The following is an 18,380-nucleotide window of genomic DNA, read 5'->3' as shown; positions in this document are numbered from 1 at the left end:
TGTCACAAATAATGTTGTGGAAGTTGTATGCACAGGAGAGAGAGAGAGAGAGAGAGAGAGAGAGAGAGAGAGAGAGAGAGAGAGAGAGAGAGAGAGAGAGAGAGACTATCTCTCGAAACAGATCATGAATAATGAATGTGCCAGGAACCAATGCATTTATAATATATATATATATATATATATATATATATATATATATATATATACATATATATATATATATATATATATATATATATATACATATATATATATACATATATATATACATATATATATATATATATACATATATATATATACATATATATATATATATATATATATATATATATATACACACATATACATATATACATATATATACATATATATATATATATATATATATATATATATATATATATATATATATATATACAAACGCACATCAACATCAACAAATGCAGCTTTTTCTAGTCCACTGCCGGACAAAGGCCTTAGCCATATCTCTTTTTGAGCGGGGATACCTTAACGTGGCGAAAGGGTTAGTGTATCGTCAGGATCAGCAAAGCTGTACTGGTCATGGCCACCCATACTAGGTTGGCTTGCTGTGAGCAATCAGACTAAAGTCCCCCACCATCACCAATCCGTAGTGGTTCTCGTGGTTATGAAAATGGCCAAACCCCAAACATAACTAAGATGATGTCTGAGGCTTTTGTCCTGCAGTGGATTAAAAACTGCTGCATTTGTTTTTGTTGTGTGCATTTATCTTAATATATATATATATATATATATATATATATATATATATATATATATATATATATATATATATATTCGTAATCTCAAATACTTACGAGTTACTGCAAAGAAAATTTCCCAACGTTTTGCTTGGTCGATAGTGCCAAAAGAGGTTCCAAAGTCACACGCCACAAAAGAATAATAATAATAAAAAGCAATGGCGTGAAACTCAATTTTTGAGTCCAAGAAGTTGTGGTGCCCCATGCTGTAACGTCCCTGACTGGTGGACGCCAGACTGGGGTTCGAGTGCCGCTCAAACTCGTTAGGTCCTTTTGGTCGCTGCAACCTCACCATCCTTGTGACCTAAGAACGGGGGGGGTCTATCTGCTGAGACATCAGCAGCCATTGCCTGGCCCTCCTTGGTCCTAGCTAGGGTGGAGAGGGGGTTTGGACACATCATATGTATATATGTTCAGTCTCTAGAGCATTGCCCTGCTTGATAGGGCAATGGCACTGTCCCTTGCCTCAGCCATTCATGAGCGACCTTTAAAACCTTGAAAGTAGTGATAACAAAGTTCACAAGCGGGTCCGTCCTGAGTAGTGCGAGCGTACGGCAAGTCCTAAGACGCCGGCATTTTGTACGGAGAGTTACGCAACCTCAGTTAAGCCGTGAAGCTATTTTGTCATCTTGCAACACTCCAGTACCTTCAAGTAACGTTTCATCATCTTCAACTAAAGTAACTTATTCACTTGTTGCTCTTCGCCTATCTTGCTTTACTTTTCAAATATAAAAGTAGCACTACATTTGAAAGTCAAATATTCCTTGCAACAGTTGGGTTGAACCAGAGGATACAAGACAGGCAAGATCAATATCTACCAAAACAACATAAGTTACATTAAAGACACAGGAGTAAAAAAGAATGACAAAATCAAGGGTTAAGGGAAAATTTATTTTCTTCCCGAATTCGATCTTTCGTTAAATACCCAAAAATAATAAACGCAGTTCCGCCCAAGTGTTTCACTATTATCTTGGACGATTGGGAGAAATGTATTAATAATATGTTCTCTCAATCACCTGCTATTTCTCAGATTGATCTATAAGACATTAATACATTAGAGGTTTTTCAGTTATAAACCTCCTGGAACAACAAAATCCAAAAAGAATAGTTCTCTTCAAGACAAAGGAAAAACATGATGGGACCAGAGACAATGTAAATGAGGAACATAGGATACTACAAAATGATGGTCAAGTATTGTTTTTGAAAATGGACCAAAGCAAAAAGGGATATTAAAAAATTAAAATGGAAACAAAGTCAAGTTCTTGTTTCAAGTCAGGGATTGCAGCGATTAAGAAATGTGTAAAACTGAGTATTATTACCGAAGAAAATATAATGCAAAATAATCAATAACAGGTTACCACTTAGACTATCCAACTGATAACAATGTTAATATACTCCTAATGTATATAATAAGAGAACGTACATATTGCCATTACTTCCAATTGCTACACTTATCATAGCAAAATGTAATCGAGATTAATAAAAACTTACGAGTCTGGTGGAAATGCCATTAATATACATGTCAAGGTCAACCGTACATACCTGAAAAATGAAAAAAGAATATATATATATATAATGAACAATGGTTACCCGGAAACATATAACAATCGTACACACCTGAAACAATGAAAAAGAATATATATATAATGAACAATGGTTACCCGGAAACATATAACAATCAACTGGTCTAAAGGCCAGCAGGTACTGATGTTATCTTGATTTAATGGTAGGTTTAACACTTGTGTAATTAAGTGTTCACTGTTCCTAAAGTACAAATTATTCCATTTTATTGATAATTAAATCAAACAGTGCACGATACATTTTCAATACTAGGAAAATTCCTCTTCTTAGTCTAATGTGCTTCGAAGAGTACACTAACTACTTATTTTAATGTTGTTACTGTTCTTGAAATATTTTATTTTTTCTTGTTTCCTTTCCTCACTGGGTTATTTTCCCCTATTGGGGCCCTGGGCTTATAGCATTCTGCTTTTCCAGCAAGTGATAATAATAATAATAATAATAATAATAATAATAATAATAATAATAATAATAATAATAATAATATACATTACATCGTAAAGCTTCATGAATAAATAACCTTGTATGTTGTGAGAGTGAATTATAATAACGACTCAAAACAAATGCCTTTCATATCATAATAAAGCTCCAGAAACTGTACTTAAAACACTCGCCAAATACTGTATTTAAGTAAAGTTGTAAAGACTCTCATCACTGGGATAAATACATAAGTTATTCTTATATATACTTATTTTCAAATCCAGATCCGACAACTCTTATTTACAATCAATTACAGTAAGCAAAAAGGCCCAAATTGAAGAAGCCAAGCATGAAAGAATGAATAACGTAATCAAAAGAGAAATGTTTGGAGAGTTAATAGTTTTAAATAGGGTTAAATCAATATCAGAATGATAGCATGAAACAGCTAAAAGCAGTGTAGACAACACAAACATAGCCCGTGAAGAACATGTTCTTTTTTTTCTTAAATTATACCCTTAGTAAAAACAATTTAATAGTTACTAAGGACACGTCATATGTACCGTTATTACAGTTTGGGCAATTTGTGGGAGATTGTCGCTTCTGAGTAGTTGCCGCTCAGCGTGACAGGAAATATATATGTATATATATATATATATATATATATATATATATATATATATATATATATATATATATATATACATACATATATATATATATATATATATATATATATATATATACAGGTAGAGAGATAGCCAGACAATTGCTCTTTTTATACAAGGGAGATATGTATGTGTGTATGCAAATATGTACAGTATATATGTTTGTGTAGACATGTACTTCCATTGTTTACGAATAAACTTGTGGGGTGAACTTATACGTATTGTTATAACTATTACCAAGGTTAATCTAAACCTGGTTATATTTTGATATTCGCTTCAAAGACATGTAGTGTCATTCAAGCCCGCATTAATTCCATGGGTTATTCCATTACGTGACCCACAGCCACTTACGGCCACCCCTATAATACGGCTGTGCCGCTTTCTGATGCAACGCCTCTCCTAAGGATTATCGGGGCCATTTAATAAACTATCTTCTCTCGTATAAGCAGAATGTTTACCTCGCCTATAAGACTAACTAAGATAATGCCCTCTCGAGATTAAGCCTGGCGAGAACAGCAAGTATCCAGGGTAAAATAGGGCAACAAAACATGTTTTTGGGGGCGCGTTCTTGCCGACGACAATCTTGTTTTCCGATAAGTATCACTGAAACAGCGCCTTTTACGTTAGTAAGTTAGTTAGTTTGTGTGTGTGTGAGAGAGAGAGAGAGAGAGAGAGAGAGAGAGAGAGAGAGAGAGAGAGAGAGAGAGAGAGAGATAATTTACCATTTTGCATAAAAGAACCCCCTAATGAAAAACACTAAAGTCATTTATTTTAGTACAATACATCTTGCTGGGAAGGCTCCAAAGATCCAGCCAAGTAAACATTAAGATTCAGGACCCATCCTTTCAATTACCATGCTACTTCAATGTCTGTCCCTCACGCCCAAAACCTACAACCATTCCCCAAGAGGACTGGTTAGGAGGACCACCCGAACACCGCAGAGGTTAAGATAACTGAAAAACAACTAATTTACGTTGGAGTTAACCCGAATAGAAATATCTTTCGAGCATAGTAAAGACAGGATTACTGTTACTGTAGCCTACCTATGAGATAATTTACGCTTGGCTTACATGAAATAAATCCCATAAATTTCTTACGTGGCACCGCTACAGCTATACAGATTTGTGGAAATACTATTTTGACAACAACTGTGATCTTCGACAGCAACAAATGGAGTTTACATTGACGGGTCAAATTGGCTTAGTTCTAAATGTTTCACAACTTCAAGATGGTACTTGGGGTTACTGCCATACATAGGGTCTACTACATAAAATTATACAGCCAAAACATTGAAGGTTCACGTTCCAACAGGCACGAAAGCTTTGAAATACATGAGAGATTTAACGCTACGATGACATAACAAACACGGAAGTTGTGATTGCGCGCGTGTCATTCTAACCATCCGGCCACATAATCATTTACGCTAAAATTTAACAACGCAAGACGTTCATTAACAGGCGAACGACTAAAGCGTAGAGCACGAGGGTGATGTTTCGCAAATACCTGCAGTGAAACCACAAAATGGGCAAACATGAATAACGAAACCGATATCAATATAAATACCAAAATTTTTCCACTCTGTGTTAGGCAATTCGATAGACTATCGGGCTGACAAGAGTAGCGGGAGTACTAAGAACATTCCCTCGCCTCCGTAGGGCGTCACCAGTTAACGTCAAGGTGTTACCTCTTCAAGAGCACCGTAACTTACTCAAATAGCTACAGCCAATGTTCGGGTTTACTCACCAATGTATACAGCTTAAATAAAGGGAAACTAATTCGCCTTTATCTCACACACAATGGATTTTTTGCCACAAAGAATTACAGGATTCGGTATATGAAACTAAAGATATCTAAACTTCATTATTATTATTATTATTATTATTACTAGCTAAGCTACAACCGTAGTTGGAAAAGCAAGCTGCTATAAGCCCATGGGCTCAACAGGAAAAATAGCTCAGTGAGGAAAGGAAATAAGGAAATAAATAAACGATCTAATAAGAAATGAGCAATTAAAATAAGATATTTTAAAAACATCAACAACATTAAAACAGATACTTCACTGATGTCCTAATCTAAAAATATTTCCCGTTTTACAATTTTCTCAACATTTTGTCCTTAACAAGGGACATCAAAATATTTTTATATCATTCAACTATGTAAATATATCGCAGATAAACACATAAGCACACAATATAACAGACAATTGATAACATACATACATACATTGTATAAGAATAGATAAACATATTACTATATCAAAACAGTTTCGTTATATATCATTGGAACAAACACCCAGTAACATTTAGTTTCCTAACTACACTAATATAACAGCTGCAAGATTCATCTTGATGTCAGTTAACATAAGCGTAGATTACGGCAATGAAGGTCATATTTCAGAATAATATCAGTTTGTATAATAGCTGGAGAATATAGTGAACTATAGATTCATAACTATCAAATTATTTCCATTTCTCTTGCGAAAATATTTAAATTGTGGGTAAAGTAGTAGTAGTAGTGGTAGTAGTAGTAGTAGTAGTAGTAGTAGTAGTAGTAGTAGTAGTAGTAGTAGAAGTAATTTTATTACTATCTTTATCTGATATGAATTAAAAGAGACAAAATGAAACAATTTAAGTCACTCGAAAATCAATCAAATCGTTGTCATTAACAATTATTGCAACTTCATTTATCACTACAAGTTCCATGCAAACATCAATTTATTATTCGAGGAGAGAGAGAGAGAGAGAGAGAGAGAGAGAGAGAGAGAGAGAGAGAGAGAGAGAGAGAGAGAGAGAGAGAGAGAGAGAGAGAATATTTCTTTTTGGGCTAAAAGATGAAAAAATATATACAGTTAAAATGGGAAATGAGATAATTAAAGTCTATGTGCTTATCTACTGTATGTTACGAATCCTCACTTACAAGCTTGTGCTCAAACGTACATAATCAAAGAGGCTATGCTTCTTCCTGGGTCATATCAGTTTAAAGGATATCATGAAGTATATTGAGTGAAAATCAATATGTGAGACACGTAACCCCAATGGCCAAATTCTCCCAAACACATACGAAATTCTACTATTTATTCTCCGCGTACTGTGGAGTCTAGACTCTAACGGAATAACAAGTTCTTAATCATAGTACAAACTCTTTCACTCTTGTGTGACGCCAGTCTATAAATAATCAATTAATAACCCGTATGTGTTGGCGTATAATAATTGTTTTCCCTTTTGCAAATGATCATATAGAATACATTCCAAAAGCAAAATTTTAAAACCATGTACCGTATCAACACAAAACGATGCCAGGCAAACAAGTCTCTCATCCTCTCAAAAGATAAACTCTTATAAGTTCAGAATCATTTAAAAACCCCAAAATCCAAGGAAGCAGATGAACCCCCAACTCCAAACACCCCCCCCCCCCCTTCTTCCCAACATCAACTCTCTTCGAACCACTTCCTCCATTTCCCCTCTTAAATCTCACGCAATGGATTCGACAACTGATTTGAATGCCCACTTCCCTCCCCCCGTCCCCCGGAGTTCTTTACTTGGCGAAGTCATGCATTTGCAATCGATTACGGCCTTTCCAACGATGAACTCACTGCTGCTGCTGCTTCTTCTGCGTGCAGCAGGAAGGGAAAACATGATGGAATCCAAAGTTTAGATGAGGTTTGCTTCTCTTCTTTTGTTGGCTTTTAATGCTTTGATTGAAGCGCGCCAAGCTTTCGATAACATGTCAAATTGCGTGAAACTTCGGGTGAGGATTTAAAAGGGTGCAAAGCGTTAAGGTGATTGATTGGTTTATCGATATAAAACTTGATGTGGATGTAATGATTTATATAGGAGATTTAGAATAAAAAACCTTTACCACAGGGTTAAAATATATAGCTGTAAGAGAGTTGTTTAATTATGTTATAGGTGGGTGTATATCACCATCAGCCGTTGTTGGTCTACTGCATGATAAAGGCCTCAGACATGACCTTCGACTCCCGTCTTTGTGTGTGTATATATATATATATATATATATATATATATATATATATATATGTGTGTGTGTGTGTATGTATGTATGTATATATATATATATATATATATATATATATATATATACACACAGTATATAATATACTCAGATAAGGGATTTTAACATTTCTAAGATTTAGGTGAGGCGTTTTTATCTAAAGCTAAAATTCAGAGTTACGGTGGGCCGAGCCTTCGATGAGACGCTAAAGTTTGTTAAGCTTTTGGTGATGTGTGAGAATATCCCAAACTTAGATAATCAAAGCAACTCCTTTAGTTTTATCATTTGCTCATCAATACTATCAGATTGAGTGATGGGCACACTGAGGGCACAATTAATAATTGCAAATACCATAAAGCATATTCTTAATGTTTAAAACTTTGATGTTCATTTAATAAATAAAAGAAATGTGAAAAGGAGGGAATTTCGCTAATCAACAATTTGCAAATGAAAAAGACGGAAGGATTATATAAACAGGACCTAAGAAAGAACAAGACATTGTCGTAACGTTGACTTTAGATTTACTGAAAACAATAAACTAATATATTTTACAGAAGCTCCTATTAGGGTACAGGAAAGTTCATTTTCCACAGAGATTCGTTGCATAAGATACAAATGAGGCCTATAAATACAGAATTGATAGAGAATGTGGAAGATGATGAGAATGTATGACATTATTAATAGCAAGTAAAAAAATTTCCTTAAGAGGAAATTAAAGTCTACGTTAGATAATTATAGCCGAAGAGTAGCTTGTTTTGATATGAAAGTGAGTCTGAGGCAAGGATATATTAGCCTTTCATGCTTGTTCAACATCTTTAAGAATGAAGTGACAAAAGAAGTCAGCATGATGCTGTGAAGGGGATTTCAAATGGTTGATGCTTGCAGATGATAGTATGCCAATTAAAGACCATGTAAAGAAACTGCATAGGATGACAAGAGAGTCTGGTTATGTATACAGAAAGAGGAAGTAAATTTGAGGAAATGAAAACAAAGAAAATAGAGCAGTGAATGTTAGTGGATGGTGACAGAACAGGGGAGACGCGAGTCACAGGATAGGAGAGGCAGGCAAAATAGCAGGTTGTGGGCAAAAGATTGGAGAAGAAAAAAAAAGTCTGTGGAAAGTCATAGTGGGAGTGTATTAACATAATCTACTCACATTGAAGTGAAGTATGCAGGTTAAATACAAATGAAAGAAATGTAAGGCTGAAACTGTTCAAATGAACTCTGTATTAAGATATAAGAGGTGTAAGAAGAACTGACAATACTAGAAATGTAGAGATATGCAGGAGTGATGAAAAAATTCCCATAGAAGTAGGAAAAAAGCAGAGTATTTTGAAGTGGTTTGGTCACGTGGTAAGAATAAAGTACTAGCGAAACGTGCATAATTCAGAAGTGCTAGAGAGTAAGAAAATAAAAGAGGAATTAATGCATTTGTTAGATAGATAATCGCATTGAAAAGGAAGGACCTTGGTATCCTGCAACATAATACAGACGAGCCTTCTGGGAAAGTGTATGAAGTAACTAGTGCTATGGAAGTTTTTGTTGCACTGGGGTTCGTTAATATTTACCGTGGCAGTGGTAATGGCATTGACTTGAGTTATTCTTAACTAGTCATTCACTATTATAGAAAACGACTTACTAATATATGCATGCACACATACAGTGTATGTGTGTATATATATATATATATATATATACATATACATTTCTGTCACGCTGAAGAGCAAACAATCCCCAATTGCCTAAACTAGCATGTTGTAGTTAGGAAGGTGGGGGGGGGGGAGTGATAAAAAGGGTTTAATCTGAATATGGATACCTATCTAAATATTTGGAAGTCACTTTTGACGGGTTGCGTACACTAATGTGTGTGTATGTATGTATGTTATGTATGTATGTATGTATATATATATATATATATATATATGTATGTTTGTGTATGTATACATATATATATGTGTGTGTGTATATCCGATACATTATAAGAGGGAGAAGAAAGGGAGGAACTTAGAAAAGGGTATTTGGTAACTCCATTGTTGATGCTCACCGAAGTCATACTCATTAACATTAATTACTTTAATCAGTAAAATCAATTGACAGATCCGAGCATTGCGTTCCATCATTTGCTCTTGTACATTTCTTATTAAACTTGATTCGAGTTAGAGAGAGAGAGAGAGAGAGAGAGAGAGAGAGAGAGAGAGAGAGAGAGAGAGAGAGAGAGAGAGAGAGAGAGAGAGAGAGAGAGAGAATCGAGTTTGTTGCTCAAAACAGCAATTACAATATAAAATATGACTTTCGGGATTTTCAGATAAACCTTCACCCTAATAATAATAATAATAATAATAATAATAATAATAATAATAATAATAATTCAGAAAAGGTATTCTACCATAAAAAGAAATAAAAAAAAATCTGACGTCTTGATGGCAGAGATAAAAAGAAGCCCACTCAACAACAAACTATATATATAAAGACCTCAACACCGATCGATTATTTTTTGGGGCTGACACTTGGTACGTGACCAACGGACCATGAAACACATTGGCTTGTCTTTGAATAAATCTTATCAACATCATCCAAAGACGTTTATAGAATAGAGGCAGCAGAAATTTCCTCCAAGAGCTGAGTTTACACAACGACATTAGGGAGTCAAAAGATTAGTGAATAACGACAAGGAAGTTATGGTTGAAAAGTAAATAGCCTGGATTAGTTAAAATAATCAGGGATAAAATATTTTGTAGCTATAAAGAGAGAGAGAGAGAGAGAGAGAGAGGAGAGAGAGAGAGAGAGAGAGAGAGAGAGAGAGAGATGATTAAAACCAAAATGCGGGTAAAGCTTATCGGCATAGAGGCAGTGAAAGATATGACGGTAGAATGCATAATCTAAAGAATACCATGATGTCATTGACCCCATATCCATAATTATGATAGATAGGAATTTATTACCAAGACTTCTTAAATAGCGTAATACTCCTCTAACCCATATTATAAAATACATTCTAAAATACATTGAAGATTTTTCAAATCTTACATTATGGTCCTTCAAAACGTTTATTCTCCGACTCAATTTCTAATTTGTACTGTTGCACTTTGTCATTTGCATCACTATTCTACTTAGAATTAATTCCTTTCATTTCCACTTTCCTTTCTTATTTGATATATTTCTTAACACATATTTCAAGGTTCTGAATTGTTTCGCAATAAATGAAGGTTCGCGTATTCATATAAAGAAAAAAATATAAAATCTAATAACTATGAGTAAATAATTCATCAGACAAACTTCAATTTATCTAATTTCCTCTTAATTCAGTGTGAGATATAACGTTAAACAAAATCCTTAAGCTATCAATAATCAAGGTAAATGGCGTTACAGTAATATATATATATATATATATATATTATATATATAATATATATATATATATATATATATATATACTGAGATCAATGTTACTGTATGGACATGAGCCATGGTATGACAATGAAACAATCTCAGAGAGATTTAGGAGATTTGAGAACAAAGCCCTCCGAAAATTATTGGGAGGAGTTAAACAACAGGACAGGATTAGAAATGAAACTATAAGATATATTACTCGAGTGCCATATATGGATAAGATCATGGTGAGGAGTAGATGGAGATAGTTTGGTCATGCTCTTCGCACTCCCCAAGAGAGATTAGTTAACCAAACGTTTAACTGGGCTCCAATAGGCAATAGAAGAATTGGAAGACCCATGCCTACATGGCTGAACACTATGAAGCGTGGAGTATGAGATAATAAATGGAGAGGTACTGAATTAAAAGATCAAGATTGAGACGACTGACGAAACCAAACCGAGGCCTTTTGTGTCAATAGGCGTAGACGATATATATATATATATATATATAATATATATATATATATATACTGTATGTATATATACATATGTATATATTATTACTTGGTAAGCTACATCCCTAGTTGGAAAGGCAGGATGCTATAAGCCCAAAGGCTCCAACAAGGAAAATAGCCCAGTAAGGAAACGAAATAAGATATATATATACATATATATATATATATATATATATATATATATATATATAAATAAATTATATATACACACATATACATATATATACACACACACACACACATATATATATATATATATATATATATATAATATATATATATACATACACACATACATACACACAAACATGGAAAGAAGGGTAGCCAAAACGAACGTAGAAAAAAATAGAAATATTGCATTTAAGTTCCCATTAAAATACCAGTTTAAATATATTTCTTTAAAACTCAAGCTTCCCTTATACGCAATCACACAAATTGCTAAGTACACTGCATGTGATACGATATAATACGAGATTGTGGAATACTTCAAGACACGAACACAGTCAACCCTTCACATTAATCGCTGTAGCCATGGTGCAGTTGCATTCGTTTTTTGTTTATGAAGCTACACAGCACAAACGGTTAACAATTCGTATTGACATCTCTAGACAAGAAAATTATGTTTTTAATAGTATTCATAAATTCATTTGAGTTATGGTATAATATACTAGGGTAATAAATATATATACAAATGTGATATATATATATATATATATATATATATATATATATATATATATATATATATATAGACATAAATCATATCATATATTTGATAGTTATGGGTAAGGAATACATAATTTTATATATATATATATATATATATAATATATATATATATATATATATATATATATATATACATACTGTACATGTGTGTCGCAGGTAGCTTAGGATAAATAAGGAGGATGGAAATACCATCTCCTGTCATTAAACAGTAAATGGGAAAACTGTAAAAAAGCACAGGATCTGGTGAAGCTAATAATAGAACAGATAAGAGGCAAGGTGAAGGCTGTTGAGGACGTATGGCATTGAAGATAAACTGTTGGAAGAGATTACAGTCATTATCAAGGTGTTACTGGATTAGTGTGATAATCGATCTGATACATATGTTCTGTCTCCATAGATGGAGTCAGGCGAGAGGTCAGGAAAAGGGCAAAGTAAATGTATGTAGGTTCAAAGATGTGAGCTAGGATGATGAGTAGACATATTGAGTATGGAATGATTGATAAGACGGTTTGCTGGTTAGGGAAAATAAAGACAAATTGCGAAAACTAGCAAATGAGTTTGAAAAGACCTGCAAAAGGAGACAGTAGAACTTCAATATGAAAAAAAAAAAATTATTAGAGTAAATTGAAACTAAGACGATAGAAAAATCAATGGTAGAAAGATGAAAGTGATTGATTCGCATACATATTTGAAAAGTAATAGAACAGATAACAGTAAAATGAGAGAAGAAAAGGCGAGAATAGGTGCAATGAGAATGGATGTAGCAAGTGTGCAAGTATTAGAACAAATTTTCGTCTTTGAGAGCCAAGTTAAAAACGTATGCAGGAATTGTTTATCCAAGTCTTCGCCAATAGAAGAAAGATGTTGAGGGTCGTGTCCAAATGTAAAAAATATATAGTAAGGTTAAAGCAGCTAAATAGAGATAAGTAGAGCTATTGTTAAAAGGTTAGTTTAGGTGAAAGGTCAGATCAAAATTATTTTGAAGTTTTTTGGTAATAAGGAAATTATACATATATCATGTAAAAGTATAATCATACATATGTGCATATAATGACCAGTATGTTTATATATGTGTTCATTTATCTATAAATTTGGTAATAAACCCCTTCTGTATTGAACACATCCTTGCAAATTTAAGCCATGAAATTTCCTCCGTCCTTGGAATATGCAAAAGCACTGCCTGCGTTCAAAGGAAAGATTTATCAACGGTTTATCAGTACCGTATGAGCTAAATTTATTAACTTAATCCATGAAATACATAGGTATACCTCGGGTACGTAATCAATCCGATTCAAAATGAAACAGTTTTTACTTGGAGATTAAGTCTATTATAACTAATCTATTTCCAGTAATATCGTAATGGAACTAGCTATTTAGCTATTTCGAAATAAACCCACACACATTCACACCACACACACACACACACATATATATATATATATATACATATACATATATATATATATACATATATATATATATATATATATATATATATATATGGATAAATATCAACACAAACATCGTGTTCAAATAGAAATAAATTTCTACCTCATACTTGGGATCGAACGCTAGCCCCTTCTAATGAAAGGCCAGGTTCGAAACCAACCATGCCACGAGAGCCCATAAAAGAAATCTGAACCTGACACTAATCTAGCTGTCCGAGGATTTACCTGGTGAGACATCAGTTCTTTTACCAGCGAGTTTTACCAGATTTTCCCCCGGGGCCACCACGTGACACAATTGGTAGTAAATTCATTCAAATTACCCCTAATGAGTCAATATGGATAAATATCAACACAACATCGTGGTTCAAATAGAAATAAAGAGACTGATGTCTCACCAGGTAAAATCCTCGGACAGCTAGATTAGTGTCAGGTTCAGATTTCTTTTATGGGCTCTCGTGGCATGGGTTGGTTTCGACCTGGCCTTTCATTAGAAGGGGGCTAGCGTTCGATCCCAAGTATGAGGTAGAAATTTATTTTCTATTTGAACACGATGTTGTGTTGATATTTATCCCATATTGACTCATTAGGGGTAATTTGAATGAATTACTACCAATTGTGTCACGTGGTGGCCCGGGGAAATCTGGTAAAACTCGCTGGTAAAGAGGACTGATGTCTCACCAGGTAAATCCCTCGGACAGCTAGATTAGTGTCAGGTTCAGATTTCTTTTTATGGGCTCTCGTGGCATGGGTTGGTTTCGACCTGGCCTTTCATTAGAAGGGGCTAGCGTTCGATCCCAAGTATGAGGTAGAAATTGTATTTCTATTTGAACACGATGTTGTGTTGATATTTATCCATATTGACTCATTAGGGGTAATTTGAATGAATTACTACCAATTGTGTCACGTGGTGGGCCCGGGGAGGAAATCTGGTAAAACTCGCTGGTTAAAGAGACTGATGTCTCACCAGGTAAATCCTCGGACAGCTAGATTAGTGTCAGGTTCAGATTTCTTTTATGGGCTCTCGTGGCATGGTTGGTTTCGACCTGGCCTTCTCATTAGAAGGGGCTAGCGTTCGATCCCAAGTATGAGGTAGAAATTTATTTATATATATATATATATATATATATATATATATATATATATATATATATATATATATATATATATATATATATATATTTATATATATATATATATATATATACACATACACACACACATATATATACATGCATATATATTATATATACTGTATGTATATATCTATCTATCTATCTATCTATCTATATATATATATATATATATATATATACACCACTCTGTTTAAGCGAATTTCCCATAACATGTGAGGACTCCACAGAATAAAATGTGTTACTGCCACACAAATACACGTGTGTGTGTTTGTGTGTATACACCACACACACACACACACACACACACATATATATATATATATATATATAATCATCATCAACCGTTGCTGGTCCAATGCAAGACAAAGGCCTCAGACATGTCCCTTCCACACGCGTCTGTTTGTGGTCATTCTAATACCAGGGTAGTCTCACAAATTTTCTTAGATCGTCAATCCATCGTTTTTTCTTCCTTCCCCCTGATTCTTTTACATTCTCTATGGACGTATTCTGCTGTTATTAATGTTCATCTATTATCTGTCACTCTCATCATATGTTCTGCCCGTGTCCATTTATTTCTTACATAGAATATCTGCACTAGCTTGCTCTTGTACCCACGTTGGGTTTTTTCTGTCAGTGTCCTACCCATCATTACAACTCAAAGAGGTATGGAAACAATAAAGATAGGAATATAAGCAGGATGGAAATAAATTTGAAAAAAGTGCGTGGAGATACTATGTGACAGGAAAATAGGGGTTAAGTTGAAAGGTAAAGTACACAGGACAGTTGTGAGACCGGCCATGAAGTATGGAGCGGAGACAGAAGAAGACAGAAGAGAAGAAAACTGGATGTGGCAGAAGAAATGAGAATGTTTAAGATGGATGTGTGTGGGGTGACAAAAAGAGATAAGATGCGGAATGAGGGTAATTAGGGATACCACAGGAATTAGAGAACTATCAGATAAGATCCAAGAAAAGTAAACTGAGGTTGTATGGTCATGTCATGAGAAGAGATGAACAGTATATTGGGAGGAGAGTGATGGAAATGGAGGTACAGGGAACGAGAAGGAGAGGGAGGACCAAAGCGAAGGTGGGTGGACTGTATTAAGGATGACCTCTCGATCAAAGGGAATTAACCGGTGATGATGAGTGTGGGACAGAGGTAGATGGAGAACGCTGGCCAGAAACATCGACTCCACATAGAAGTGGGATAAGATGTAGACCAAAGAAAGAAGAAGAAGAAGATATATATATATATATATATATATATATATATATATATATATATATTTATATATATGTACATATATATGTGTGTGTATGTGTGTAATATGTGTATGTAATATATATATATATATACTATATTATATATACACATAAATATACATACACACATTACATACATATATATATATATATATATATATATATATATATGTATATATATATATTATATTATATATACACATAAATATACATACACACATTACATACATATATATATATATATATATATATACACACACATGTATATATAATGTATATATATATATATATATATATATATATATATATGTATATATATATATATATATATATATATATATATATTTATATATATATATATATATATACATACATATATGGAAGTACTATGATAAACTTGATAACACTTATCATCTAAATTTACATGGTCCCTGAGCTGCTTTCTATATCCACAATCCAGACTAAAGACAATTTTCCTGACACGACATAAGGTTTCAATGGGGAGGTAAACAGCTAAATTCAGATACCTACGTCGTGAGTCCTTAAGTTTGTATGAGACTTGCCGCTTAACACGTGCTCTTACTTCTATGCTTTTTTATGAACTAAAACTTCCTTTGAAACGGTATCCAGCCGATAAAGTTTGTGCAACATGTAAATAAACAAGTGCAGTTTACACACACACACGCAAAAGTATTAGTAATAATTCTTCACAAAGATATTCTTGATAACAACGCAGTCGAATGAAAAAAAAAAAAAAATTACCGACAGACGCTAAATCACACCCACCTAACCTTCAACACGGAGAGGAGTATCTCGAGGGAAACGCCTTCCAACTCCATATATTCTTCAACTGTTTCTCCTCGCTAAGCGACAACAAGGGAGACACCCCAACATACCAAGTCTCTCTCTCTCCTCTCTCTCTCTCTCTCTCTCTCTCTCCTCTCCTCCTCTCTCTCTCTCCTCTCTCTCTCTCTCTATGTACCGAACGTGCATACAGCTTTTATATAATATGCATATCGAAAATGTAAATATGAAATAAAGGTTAGAATTTTAGCTTACACAGGCGCATAAAAATACGTCTTTACACTCGGAAGCTAAAGTAAAAAAAAAAAGGACTAGAGAAGAATAAGAGGGTGGAAACGAGAAGGGAAGAAAGACAAGGTTATCTGAGGCTGCTGTTGCAAGAAGTGTATCAAGGACCGGATATGAATTTTTCCCAGACTCTCTCTCTCTCTCTCCTCTCTCTCTCTCCTCTCTCTCTCTCTCCTCTCTCTCTCTTTCTCTGCAGCGTTAGATTTGTGAGGCAACGTCCCTATACACACAAAAATGAATGCTCCGCACGCACGCACATCTGAGGCAGTGGGTAAACCCTAGGCAGGTTGAATAGGGGGCCTAATTAAAAGCGCAGGTAACGCCATAGAGAGAGGTAAATGGATGGGTTGGCGTCATAACCCAGAGGCTTACACATGATTGCGTTCATAAACGCGCTCTCTCCTCTCTCTCTCCTCTCTCCTCTCTCTCTCTCTCTCTCTCTCTCTCTCTCTCTCTCCTCTCTCTCTCTCTCTCTCTCTCTCTCAAAGGAAAGAAAGATTGCCGTTTAAATCGACAGCACTTGGAATAAGAATGTAAACTTTGACAATACTAAGCTACTGCTACTTGAATACACCAACGTCAACAAGGAGATGAAAAGAAATTCTATGTCAAACAAACAAAAGTACTTTCATGAAAAAAATAAGTCATTACACATTAATAACTTATAAAAATATTAGTAAGAAAACAATAGTAACTATAATGTCAAAGTACGTAATCAGTTCACCCAAAGATGCAAATCGTAACCTCATACGAAAAAGGGAAGAAATAAAAGAAAATATGAACATTTTAGTTTTAGTAAGCGAAGCCGAAGCTGGATAAAACTTGAGGCCAAAGATTTTCAAGCCAAGAAAGTTCGTTTCCTTATTATGATAATCAAGTTGGGGAGAAAAGCAGCGGAGCTTTCCTGAGGCCTGAAATAAAACCCAGCCTCCTTTCTCTCATAGTCCATCAAAATATTGCATAAAATTTGCAGGATACCTAGTAAGGTAAAATAAATATGATAAAATAAAATATCATTAAATGCGCTTTACAAGTAAAAGATATAATTAAAAAAGAAAAGGTAACAAATACATCTACAAAATTAATGCAAATTGGTAATTTAATAATTTCCAATTTGGTTAATAATAATGAAATTTGTCAACATAACTATTTTAAATGGCGAGAAGTTTTAGTAATATCTAGTCCGAATTAAGAGTTGGTCAATAGGTGAGACCAAAATACAAAGAAGCATTACGTAATATTCTTGCCCCGGAAGAATGCAACGCCAGTTAAAAAACTAATTAAAAAAAAAAGGGGGGGGGGGGAGATACAGGAAAATACCATTAAAAGATTTAAAGGTTCAAATGCCGCTCATGAATGGCAGGGGGCAAGGGA

At 34.2% G+C, this 18,380-nt stretch overlaps 1 protein-coding gene across 6 annotated transcripts in view; it reads right to left on the bottom strand.

The window, feature by feature from the left end:
• FucT6 (alpha-(1,6)-fucosyltransferase) overlaps window positions 1-18,380 on the bottom strand; it is a 606,841-nt gene that overhangs the window by 149,785 nt on the left and 438,676 nt on the right. The window contains exon 2 of one of the 6 annotated variants that reach the window (XM_068388481.1): window positions 2,274-2,324. The exons of the other annotated variants lie outside the window; for them this stretch is intronic. The gene's annotated coding sequence lies outside the window, so the exon portion shown is untranslated. The remainder of the gene's footprint in view (window positions 1-2,273; window positions 2,325-18,380) is intronic. 6 annotated transcript variants of the gene reach the window in all.

This window comes from Palaemon carinicauda, chromosome 15, assembly GCF_036898095.1.
Source record: "Palaemon carinicauda isolate YSFRI2023 chromosome 15, ASM3689809v2, whole genome shotgun sequence".
Lineage (NCBI taxonomy): Eukaryota > Metazoa > Arthropoda > Malacostraca > Decapoda > Palaemonidae > Palaemon > Palaemon carinicauda.
The sequence above is the reverse complement of the archived record's forward strand: the minus strand, read 5'-3'. Positions and strand labels throughout refer to the sequence as shown.